This window comes from Phaenicophaeus curvirostris, chromosome 3 (genome assembly GCF_032191515.1).
Source record: "Phaenicophaeus curvirostris isolate KB17595 chromosome 3, BPBGC_Pcur_1.0, whole genome shotgun sequence".
Taxonomy (NCBI): domain Eukaryota; kingdom Metazoa; phylum Chordata; class Aves; order Cuculiformes; family Cuculidae; genus Phaenicophaeus; species Phaenicophaeus curvirostris.
This window is the reverse complement of record NC_091394.1, coordinates 65,536,496-65,549,655: the sequence shown is the minus strand read 5'-3', so window position 1 is coordinate 65,549,655 and position 13,160 is coordinate 65,536,496. Positions and strand designations below refer to the sequence as shown.

At 38.5% G+C, this 13,160-nt stretch overlaps 1 protein-coding gene across 1 annotated transcript in view; it reads right to left on the bottom strand.

Annotated features, from left to right (window-relative positions):
• KCNB2 (potassium voltage-gated channel subfamily B member 2) overlaps positions 1-13,160 on the bottom strand; it is a 183,220-nt gene that overhangs the window by 153,390 nt on the left and 16,670 nt on the right. The gene's annotated exons all lie outside the window — the stretch shown is intronic.

Here is a 13,160-nt window from a genome sequence, read left to right as displayed (position 1 = left end):
TGGATAGCATGATAAGTGGCAGTTAAATTGTGTAAGTATCGTGTAATCTATAAATATTCTTTTAAACAATAGCACTGAACTACATATGTCAAAAGACTCTGGGATCAACTGACATGTACACCATGACACAGATACACCCACAATATACTGGCTAAAATAGCTTATTTCCCATTAAAAGGAATAGAAACAAGACATCTGACTCCCTTAGGCCTGTAAGCTTGAAAATTTCTGTCAGCATTATTATATGACACCACTAATTAGTAACAGTAATGGAGGATAAACTCTGCCTCCCCTAAGTCTAAAATATGTAAGACCAGATTTCCACAGAAGGAAAAGGCGGTCCAGATGTAAGGGGCTGTGTAGGATCTGAAAGGCTGGGATCCAGCTTCCTGCTTTGTCATGAACTTTCTGCGTGATCTTAAAGCAGCTGTAGTGTACCTCAGGCCCACATTGCACAACAGGGCTTCCCTGCTCTCTCAAATGACTGTAAATCTCAAATCACTCAATAGTACAAGGCACTCAGTACTAAAACAATGACATTGGGAACAGATGAGAAAATAAATCTACTTGTCTGCATTTAATTTGCAAGGAAGGCTAATGAACTTTTCTCCCCAAATGCTATAAAATGTTCATGCTTTCTTTAATAGATGTGTTTTCACCCTAGAGGTAGGCTTGTGGAAATAAATTGCTAGGAGTGATTTAGACAACAAAAATACTGACAATATCATATTAAATTTTTCTCAAGGACAATATGCAGCTCTCTCTGGGGTATCTTGATTTTGGGCTTCTGGGGTGACATGCTTAAGTGACCTAGCACAGCTGCAAAGCACCTCACTTTGCATGGTAACTTTTATACAGTTATGCCTAACACATACGCATGAGCTGTCAGTAAATATGAGGGAACTGTTGTCCCCTGCTTAGTTTAAAATTCTGTCCTACAAAGTTGGAAAAAAACAGTACTTTGCTTTCACAGAAGGAATAATCTCACTCACAAGTAGATTAGTCATGAGACCTCCTCTTTCAGTATATGTCTGTCACTATGCTGAAGCTCTGTGCTATGAATTAAGACATGGCAAACTGGAGAACCCTCTTATGAAATCATGTGGCCACTACCTTCTCATCTTGACCAAAAGGTCTGATAATAGAAACAAAAAGCTACGCGAGATACTGAAGATTTTTTGAGAAGAGTTGAGTAATATTGCCATGGCTTTTAGGTGCCAAAACCCTAATATGAGCTAGGACTTCGGCACATTCAGATATTTGGTCATTATTTTTCTCTTACTCTCTACCTCATCTTTGTTTTTCTTTCCTGCTGATCTCTTGTAGCCTTAGGGAAATTATCTGGTGATTTAGATTGCATATCCCACTTTTCCTGAACCCTTCCCATATGACATAAAGTCAGCTCTACAACTCAACTATTAGTTTACTTACACAGGATGCAAACTCGCATGTGTTATTCAACCAATGTGCATCTGATTGCATAAAAAGGCTTCTGGTTTCCCTCCTTCAACATACGGCAAGCTGGCCGGAGCACTTACACCCTGCTCTATCCCCAGGGCACCTTGTGTCCAAACCAGGCTGCAGCTCGGCTGTCTCAGATGCAAGTCGACAGGCACAGCACTCACTGCCTTTCTGTGGCAAGGATGCATACAACACCAGTTGCTGTGCAGAGGCTGAGCTCTCAACATCACCAATTCTGTTAGCCTGGAGGATTTCCTATGGCCAAAGGACTATGCTGGAGAGATATACTATTGTATAAAACCCCCAGCATTCACTGACACAACTGTGGCTACTGATTTTATGCAGAAGGGGAAGAAAAGACTGCTTTTGCTGTTCAGATACAACCCGTTTTTTTGTCTTATTTCACTTTGATCTATTTTCTCGCTCTCATTTTTTTAGAGTACTGTAAATCTCCTTTAACAGCAACTGTGTTTCAAAATAGCACCCTTAAGCCTAGAAAATCTACCTTGTCTGTGACAACTCACTGAACAATGAATGCCAAAGGATTTGACATCATTGTATAAATTTATCAGAGTTTTTCATCTGCTGAAAAATAAATGTTCTTTTTTTTCTTACACACTAGATCAGTGCTATGGCAGTGTACACCAGAATCAATGGGTGTTTGTCTTTCTGCTATGAACACCTCAGAAGAATAAGGTGAATATTCCTCTGGAAGGAAGGTTTCACCTCCGAGATGTTTTAAAACAGTTTTGGTAATATTAAAATCTAAACAATTTAGCGAAATTAGTAAAAGTGTTGTGTAAGTCTTCTCTATAGACCTTAAGAAAACAGAAAGACAGCACTGTGGGTTTTTGGTTGACTCCTATTTGACTGACTCCTTCATGCATGTATAATAGGGAAAACAAAATTGTATTCATACAGGCATGGGAAATGAAAAGGAGAAATCCAGTTAAAAACCTCTATTCTTTTGAATTTTACTCATATACCTCTGTGCAGGTTCAGTGCCACTTCTGTGCTGTAACAAGCTATTTGCTTATGACGGAGCAGTGGAGGAAGCACAGGAAAGAACAGGTTTTTTTCTGTCCATCATCACACAGACCGAAGAATGGTTACCATGTGTACTGTTATAGTCAAACTGATCTGCCCCAGGGATTCCCTGGTTAGCATCTACAAGCGTTGCTCCTCCTGGGAAGAGCACATGGGTTCAGCCTAGTTCCTGATGGATAACACTCCTTTTCACTTAACTGGAAGATGAAGAAAGGATCAGAGCTTTTGAAAGTTCTCCTCCCACCTTGCCTTTTAAAAATGGAGGGGAAAGAAGCATCAAACCCATTTGCAGTTGTGCCTCCTGCTTGCATTGACTGACACGGGATCTCTCACAGCTTGCACACTGACTTTCAGCTTCACTTCACAAGCAGAAGACATCTGTGCCTGCACAGCTCCTTTGCAGCTGCACCTTCCCTTTCCAGAGAAGCCCCGGGGGAGGATGCCTCAATGAAAGACTGGCAGCAACGAAACCCTGCTAGCAGCTGCGCTATTAACCATTTCTCTGTCACAGAAAGCCTCTTTCTCAGGAACCAGGGCTTAGGTAAGCTTTTGATTTTAGGTCAAATTAGGGAGGAAAGAGATGGTGCTGCAGTTAAAAATGCCACAGTTACCCTAATGTAAATACAGTTTTGCTGAAATATATCAGACACATTATTAGGGATACATTGTAATACGGATACTTCCAAGATTAGGCTTATGTTTTCAATTTAATACCTCTAGAAAAAAAAATGGTTTCAAATAATGACAGAAATCAGTTTGAGATGCTTGTGAGTCAGCTATACCAGCTCTCTTCAAAGAAAATAAAAGTATTTCAGAAGAGCTTATTCTCCATACAGGCATTACTAACACAGGTGACACAATACTGTATTAAAACTTGTCCCACTATCCCATTACTGCTGGTGTCAACATGTACTGATAATGCTTCCTAAAGAGCATGTCTCACTCTCATCTATTCTCTCTATAATACATCCATCAAGCAGATTATCCTTGGGTCCAAGATCTCTCATCTTCGGTTAGCTACTCTAGTTAAAAATGTCTCTTCAATGTACTTATTTTATCCAAAAGTACACTTATAAGTACGTAACAAACTGCATCAATTCTTCCTGAATTCAACGGACTGAAGAAGCTACTGAAAAGCTAGGACGAATTATTCACCGTTTCACTGTTATTGCAGCAGCTACAGCAGCATGGGTTAATTTTTCATACATAGTTTAGAGTGAAATCTGTGCTTACTAACCTTTTTCTCTCTAGGTAAGATTCCTCAGTTCATTTTTCACGGTGTACCCATCTCTGATAGAAATACAGAGGTGGTGGACTGAAAATGGTGAAAATATTTCATTTCTGAGTGCTCACTAGGATGTCCTAATATTCACCCAAGAGAACAGGGGGGCTTGCTTCAACAATAACTGCATCTAATCTACCCCTTAGCCACTACGCCTATTATCTGTGGTAGGAATGGTCTAAAGATCTTTGAAGTCAATGCCAGTGTTTCATAGAATTCTGGAGCATTGAGCAAGTTTTTCTGTGCTAAAATTTCACAAAATGAATTTTCATAGACATAGACCATAGAACAAGATATTTTTGGATCAGCTTTTCCAAATGGTATTTAATGTCACAAAATATTTTATCTCATTTTCCTAAAAGCCTTTAATTTTTTTTTTATTTTAAAGTATAAAAGCTTTGTGAAAATAATAGAAATGGAAATGAGTTCACAGTTCTTCTCAGAACGAGCCTGTAACACTTCTAGATAGTCTCTCACAGACTGCTAAAGAACTACTTTAACTACTTTAATACAGCAATATACACTGTTCTCCAGAAAAAACTCCCCCAAAGCCAGGTCACCTAAGGAGCATTCAGTAAGCAATCCGAATGGAGATTACAGTGCTTGGGAAAAAAAATTATGTGATTGTGAGTTTGAAACAAAACTTGAGTCATTGTTTGTGACAGAAACCTGACTGATTGAAGAACAAAAATCTGGACCATCTCTGGAGATCACCAAAAATACCATCTCTAACAAAAACATTAAATCAAGGCAAGCTGGACTGTCCCAAAGCATTCCAGCAGCCACTTCTTCCAATGGGGCATTCTGAGAGTAGCCAGTGATACCCAAAACTGTCACAAGTTGGCTGTCCTTGGAATAATGCTGTTATGTGCTATACATTATACATTAGCTATTTCAAGCAATGGCTAAACCTTGTGGTTGCATCATGAGGGATCCAATGAAAGATGAGTGAAGATACTGAACTCCAGATAACAAAAGTGATTTCTGCAGTGAAGCTCATTGTGCCCTTGGTGGAAAAAAATCTCTCTCTAAGAGATGTTTTGTGAAGAACTTTGCTCCCGTTGGACTTAAATTCAACTTGCTTTTTAGAGGCTAGAACAGCAAAGCTTACCTAATCCTAGAAGGTTTTTTTTACTAGCCCAGTGAAGTGCCAGTTTTTAGGCAGGAGCTTAGGGGAACATAACACATTTCCCACAAGGAACAGGCATAAAAGGTTCTCAGTGAGGAATGAACCTGAGCTTCAGAGATGAGGTAAGACTTGTCTGACCTCAGGAGGTCACCTTGTCAATCAGAAACAAAAATTTCTCAGACTTCAAGTTTGCATCCTCTGTTCTGGCTCCTGCCTTTCACTGCATTTTAGAAGAAATTCTGTATGAATATTTATAACAATAACCTACAAGATGACTTGAAAATTCAGCAAATATGATTCAGGCAGTTTGTAGGTGCTTAAGTACCGAGAAAAACACTGCTCTGATTGCCTCTGCCATCTCACACACTTTCTCATTGTGCAATATTATGAGTTTAAAAAAGAAAGGCTCATCTGTCAATATTATCAGTATATACAAATATTATAAGCATGTCTAAAAGCTTCAACAACACCAAACACACTTTTTGGAAATAAGGGCTAGTTTGTTAATAAGTAGACCTAATGGTTATAATGTCTAAGTGTGCTTGTCAAAGACAACTTGCCACTTTCTATTGTTGCTCAAAAACACTGGAAGACCTGTCTCAGGTATGGTATGTGGAGTACAGTATCCACTCACCCATTATGCCATAACATTCACATGGAAAGGATACTGCGCACTTAACTAAATGACTTCAAATGCATGGCTGTCCTGTCGTGTGTGTCCCAACCAGGGCTAATCAAATGCACTTCAATGGAAATATGCTTACTTCTCCCACCTGAAAAACCGGTCTTACTACACGACTCTCCAAAGAGAGAGTTAGCAAGGCATGTAAAGAGCAAACTGGTGGTTTCATAAGAAGATTCCACTGAGGTAGTTTTTTGATCTCAAAGTCGCTTTGAAACAGCTGTGCCAGTGTCACGTGCTCATTTTCAACATTCCCATGAAGGACCTGGGGTTCAGTGCTATGTATCAAATATTCACATATCTTCATCAAGCAGAAAACTCATGAGACTGACATGTCATGATAATTACCATGGCTTTTTTTTCTGAAATAAGTAACATTCAGAAATCTCTTTGGCTTTCTGGTCACCTGGGAGCAGCTTTTTGCTCTTCTACATTTTGTCACTCAGACACTCAAACAGAAAGGCCACTTTGCAGATTGTCACATAGATTTGTTATGTTCTCAGCTTTACAAAAGCAAGACAGAGCCTGTTCATCCAGACAGTAAGTGCAGCCCTTTGCTTCCAACAGATTTGGTCTGGATAATCCCTCAAAAAACATCACCTTCACATAATTTAATTTATTAGTGTAGTGCCCTCACATCCGATTGTTTCCGAATACCTTACATGAGAGAAGAAAATGCACTGGCAGCTGTTGATGAAAACACAGATTGGAAATGCAATGTTTTTAGGACATACGATCTGCCTTTGGGTGAAGGGAAAGGTACAACACGTGGGTCTGTCTGTTGAGGCAGTACACAGCTTAAGTGACATGTCACAGCTGAAAATCCAGCTTGTGAGATGCCTCTGATGTTACTGAGGGGCATGTCGTAATGCACAAAACATTACCATCCTAACCAGAAATACTGCAGTACATATTTTAAAAGGTATATGCAATTGATGCTGGTCTATACTCAATTTATGGTAACAGCTATAAAAAAAAAAAAGAAAAAAGATATGAGCAGTAGTAAAAAAAAGCAGTCATCGTAGACTTAAACTGCTCTTCTAATTTAAGAAGGACACATAGGGCTGGCATGAATTGGAATAATGCTCTCTAACCATTACGGCAAAGGATTGCTGTTCTCATGTAGACTGTACCTGCAGGTAATTCACTTTAATCCCATATATTCTAAATTCTACCACATTTCTCTGTGCAAGAGTTACTATGTGATTCTCTGAAAGGTGTCACAAGTGCAGACACATTCTAGTCATTAATTTTTAAACTTCATTTTGCGAAACTTTACTAATTATATCTTATTTCCAAAACTAAAGAAATCATTTCTCCAATATTTGAAATAATTATTCTTGCCTTTTTTCTCCCTTTAACAATATTCATCATGAATCCTGTTGACTTTTCCTTAATGTATCCAAAAAAACAGAGGCAGTGAAGCCCCTCTTCACAGCTCCAGGAAGGAAAGATCCCTTCCCTCTGCTCATACAGTGATATTCCCTGGTGCCAGTGCTTGAAGCCAGTGGCAGACTGTCTGAATATGACTCACTGCATCTTTGCCCCTGGCACTGCTTCAAAAATTTAAGCATCTGATTTACTGGGATTTAAGTGTCAATAACACACACAACAGTTTAAGGGATGCGTTACTCATTTTATTCCAATAGTAGTTTTTAGAAAGTTCTTTTAATAAGTCTACAGCAAGGCCCTTCCCCACACGACAGATAAGATCTCAGTACTGGAAGGAACCCATATGTCACCAAGGTATTAAACACCTCTGGTGCAAGACAGATCAGATGGTAGCTCTGTTCCCAAGAATCTCAGCTTAACCAAAAATGCTGAATCATGGGTTACATGATAATTCATATAAAAAGTTTAAAGAGGGTAAATAACCTTTTAATGATCAACTGAGCTGTGAGCATATGCAAGCTCTTAAACCAAAATCAATTAACTACTGCAAGTCTACTGTGTTCCTGGATAGAATATCTATTGAAAAAACAAAAATATTCACTTACCACTCAAGACATTAGAACACTTTAGTTATTAAATATGAATGACTAGGATCAAATATAATCTCTTGCAGTCACATTGACTGACTTTATCATTTGGCACAAAAAAACCCTTCACAAAGAGTGATAATAAGAGTGATAATAAGTCTCCTGGCCAGAAACAATCGTGAGATGAAGATAATTATTTGTTACTAGTGACCATCTTGTGCTTTCATAACTTAATTTCAGCAGCCGTTTTTTTCTAAAGTATTGGGAGTGACAATGCAAACTATAACACTACTGGTAGGACATTCAGATAAAGGTTCATAGCAAGATTCCTCACAAAAATAAGCTGAAATCGAAGGTCAAACAAGTTCAACCCACAGACCAGCTAGAAAACCCCATTTATCTCCAATAAGTGTTTTCATGCTCTGAGGTGTATGGTATACAGTACAAAATCTTGTGGAAATGAAAATAGTTCAAAATCCATTCCTCACACTTTAAAAAAGAGACAGTATTAATTCTCTTGTCATCTTCATCCTAGGTCTAGTTAGATGGGAAGTACATAGATTATAAGCTTCTGTAGGGAGAAACGTTAACAAAATCAGGATAACACAGAACACGTAAACCTAAACGGAGAAGAGGACATAAGTAAAAAAAGGTTTTTTTCATGTAACATTACAAAGGATGTAAACATAAGAAAAAATATTTATTTCACTTGAACACTTTAATATTCCTAGTGCAAACAGTCAGCTGGTGACACTTTTCTTATGTGTCATAGCTCTTCTCTGCAGTTCAAAAACCAGCTGAAAGTTTTCCTAAAGTCTTCTGAGCATATATGATGTGATCTTCACCACAAAAAGAACCAGTAGTGTATCATTAGATAGGACTCACCTCTGAACGAACACTGTGTGACAGTCTAAGAGATAACTTATAAGGACTCGTACTACATGTCTTATAACACTCAACTCTGTTCTGAAATCGTGCATAAGGACTCTCCTAATTTGCACTTACCCCAAGACCACTCTTAAGCTCTTCTGCAAAATCTAAATAGGTATAAGAGTCAGTGTCAATTAAATGACAAATAAGAATCAGGACCCTAACGTATAATAGGTGGCGACCTGCCTAGGAAAGTCATTGTAGCAAGCCTAGCCATAATGCATCTGGTAGCTAAATAAATATCAGCGGCCCAAATCTCCTCTTTAGGAATTTTTTCACCTAGGGGATTGCAGCACACAAAACCCTCACAAATTCCATTCACACTTGGGATAATTATACCTTCTGTAATCCACAAGAAAAAAGAAAACAACAAAATAAAATAAGGATAAATATGCCATGCAGTGAGACAAACTGAATTAACAGAGAACACTTTCAACCCCATCAGGTTTCACATAACTTTAAAGATGTCAAACCCCATGCTTCAGAGCCACAAAGGCCAATATTTTACTCTTCTGTGTATGTACATCAACAGGGGTTACATAAAAAATCAAGGACAGAATGTGACTGAGTAGTAATTTTTATAATGACTTAACTTATACTACTCTTTATACTTGATCTGTTAATAGTCACACTGAGTTTTAAGGAAATATTCATGTGAGAAAGAATGACTCGTACAAGAAAGACTTGTAGAATCAATACACAGCAATCACTTTCTATTTGTATCCAAAGGACCAACCTATGATATAAAATACCAAATGGAAAATATGAGATGTTTATTGATAACATTACCGTAAGGTACTTAACACAGTATGGTAGATGAAAGGTGATTGAGTCAGTATGTTTAGGCAGACATAGGCTCTCCATTTCTCCTTGATATTCCCCTTATTTTTGACCTCATTCACTCTTTATTGTAGATAATCATCACTAGAAACATTCCATATTCATTTAAGATTTAGTGCAAATGAGTTTCATAAATATGACACAAGTGTGAGAAAAAAACAGGCTCTTGGATTCTATAGACAGGAATGAAAGGAAGAGCTCCTACATTAACCCTTTGAAAGAAATATTAGATTTATGGGTTCATTTGACTCACAGCTGTTCCAAAGTAAAAGTGCACTCCACAGAACAAGATAACACAGACACAGTTAAAAAGGCATCAACTAGGCTAAGTTCTTCCCAGTCCATCAAGATGCTGAACTGTAAGCATCTACACTCCCCATCTGCAGTCAATTCACACCCACTGAAATCAATGTTCATTCTGTCATCTTACATTCTGGACTTACATACTACTGACAGTATAATTTCATAGCACCATTGGTAAGCACTGCTGCTCTAAGGAAGCTGTTATAGGTCCAGAAACAATAATTACAAGACAAACTTACTACTTTTTCTGTATTCTAGACAAAAAATATGAGGTGAAAGACAAGACTTGTAATGAAAAAAATGGATGTGCTATGACCCCATGCTGGAGAGGATTTATTCTGCTCCAGAACTCAGCTTCAGACCTCTCTGTCATAAAGTTTCAAACTATGTTTTTGTTTTGTTTTCCTTCAAAATCCTTTGGTAAAATAACTTTTTTTTCCCAACTAAGTTTTCACAAAATACTGTTACACAAGAAGTATAATTAAACGCCTGGTCTAAAAACTCAACTTTACTCCAGAATCAAATGACGCCAGACTCTTAAGGAACTCTATGGCATGGGTACCAGGCTTTAGGACTCCTCTGGGATGCTGAATGCACAGAATTCCCATTCTTCCTAATTCCCAGCACTGCTTATCATTTCATATCACTGTGCATGACTGAAATGGCTGATCTTCTGGAACTCTTTTGGCTAAGCCTAATCAAAAAGCTTATGAATGAGAACATAGGAAAATGGAGGCAAAACCTTTATTCCTCAGTTGAAACCTCTATTGAATTCACAGAGAGCTTTGCTGAGGTGAGAACTAGGCAAGAACCACTGTGCCTAGAACACACTCATTGGTGACCAAGATGAGATGTATGCCTGAATTTACTAAAATTAAAAAAACTCACTCAGCAAAGGGTGTCTTTACTGTGCAACAAACTTGACCTATAGTATTCCTTTCTTACAAGCTAACCATAATTTTCATTTCTTGCCACACATACTTCTTGACCTCTCCCATTTATTGTCACAGAATCTATAAAATACCTGCTGTTCATACACTGTCATCTTGCCATTCCTCACCTTGCTGTAATTGAAGTCAATGGCAAGCCTTTACTGACCTCAAAAGGAAAAGGTCCTGAAAGGCCTAATCCAAAGCAGGATGTCTCCTTAATTCAGTAAGCTTTGAATTGGACCCAGAAGGGATCTTAGCAGAATGAAGAAGTGGCAAGATGCAGACACATCAAAACCACACCTGAGTGTTTATCTTGCATCCCTAATCTTTTACACGAAAGGGATTACAAAGCAAGCTCTTTGCCCAGGTGCTGCACAGGATATGAATGATTGAACAGGCATCTATAGGACAGCTATTCACATTGACAGGGTTTCATGTCTTTCTGTAGAAGTCTGAAAGGGAACAAATATTTGAATTTGAGGCTTAACGGTAGTATTTCCTCATTTGGTTCCCGATTTTCCACTGTTGAAACCCCATCATCTTTTCAACTCTTACTGAGGAAAGAAGAAGTTCTGCCTCTTGTTTCAGGACAAAATACCAACTTTCCCCATAACAGAGCAAAAGACGAGAAGGTTGAAAGACTTGTTATCCATACACCTCAGACAAAACCTTGCCACAGAGCCTTACAGAGTCTGTGGTGGCTTCAGACTTTTTGGAAGCACATCCAGCTGACGCCAGCATATCTTGTTTTATTATGAAACTCTGCATGTTTGCCTATGTTCGTCAAATCTGAATGTGCTGTGACCATTTTTGCTCTCCTTTATGTCATTCAGCCAACTTACTGCCGCTGTCTTTGAGATGCCATGGCTGTATCTGACTATAATTTTGGCACATATATATCTCTCTCTACAAACAGAGGGTCACTAGAAAGAAAAACCAAGTGCACGTAATACGGTGACTTCTGGCTGCTAAAATCAGAAAAATCACACCAAATGGCACTAATTTAGACAGAAGGCAACTGAAATAATGAAAACCATTCTCATATATACAAGTGCAATGTCAAACTTCCTCTAGCAAGAAAGTATACAATTATAACATGCAATCGTCTGGAGATGACGGGAAATGGAAATAAAAAGTTAAAAAATAATGAAGAAAATGGCCACTTTTGTCTGCAAAATCTGAAGAGAAATCTGGCCTGAGTGTCCAAGGTAGGATTTTCTTAAAAGCTCAGAGTTGGTCAAATTCCCTTCAAACAAATCTATGACAGGGCACTGTTAAATCATGAGAAGAGTTTGGTCAATGGCAAGAACTCTTGCAGGTTTAACCATGTTCTAGTTCTGCATTTATCTACCAAGAAAAAGAATGATCAAATGCTAATCACAGTCACAGGCAAAGACCCTAAGAGTCAGCATTTTAGTTTTGCTCAATTCGTACAGTCCATCTTACTATGTTGACTTACCTAGTTTTAGGAAAACACTAAGCATGTGTCTTACACCTATAGGCAATTGCTTTTTTTCCTTTATGTCAAAAGAAAAAAAGAAAATGAGATAAGATTCCACTAACAAACACTCGGGTTTTTTCTCCTCTCAAATCTGTCTGCTGAGTATGATGTGGGCTCTAAAAGAGGCAACACACTTGGCCCGGCAGTCTCTCAGCTCCAATACATCGTGGCCCAGCCTCTGGTTCCACTCAGAGCTCCTACTGCCTGTGTCTGGGAGGAAGAGAGCCCTGTTACAGACCAGATGCAGGACTGAGAAGCTGGCCTGTGACTCCTGCAGGCTTTGCAGCAGCTGTGTCACATAAGTGCTGGGGGGCGCTGATGGATGCTAGCTTGTACCAGAGGATCCCGGTGTGTAACACGGCCTCCCTGAACCTTTTTTTTGGCACAACTTATGCCCATCTGCTTCCCCTCTGCTCCTTCTCCTGGAGAGGAACATATGGCCCAGAACATGAATCTCAGAAGCAGAACATGTGTTTTCTAAAATATTCTGAATACCTTCTTTTTTTCTCCTGTAGGCATTTATTCCAGTTATGAACCTGATATTCTGGCAGAATAAATAATTTTACTACAAGAGGAAGTCCTTGCTTAAACAGTTAGACAGCCCACAATGAAATACTAAAATAAATTAAAAAATTGTATATTGCACCTCAACAGTAAGAGGTTGCTATTGTAAGAAAAATCTTTGCCAGGATTCTGGGTTTTTTTGTCAGTTCCATCATTATATTTTAATACTTACCTTATTCCAATGGTGTTGCATCCAATAGCAAATCAATAACAGAAGAAAATTAAAGCCACAGTTAAGCTTAACACGAATATCTAAACACTGAACATTTTTGCTCAAGTTCAAACTGGAGACAAGCTTCCACGATTTTTTTCTTATGTTAACTAGTACTTCACATCACAAACAGAACAATGAAGTTCCTTAAGAAGACCTTTCTTTTAAATAGCAGTACCAACATCTGTGTGTACTGTCCCACTTCCCTAACAAGTGTAAACTTTTCACTGTAAGACATTTGCCAGCCTGTTTTAAGACAGTAGTACTGGAAGTTACCTAATTTCTGACTGAAGAGATAC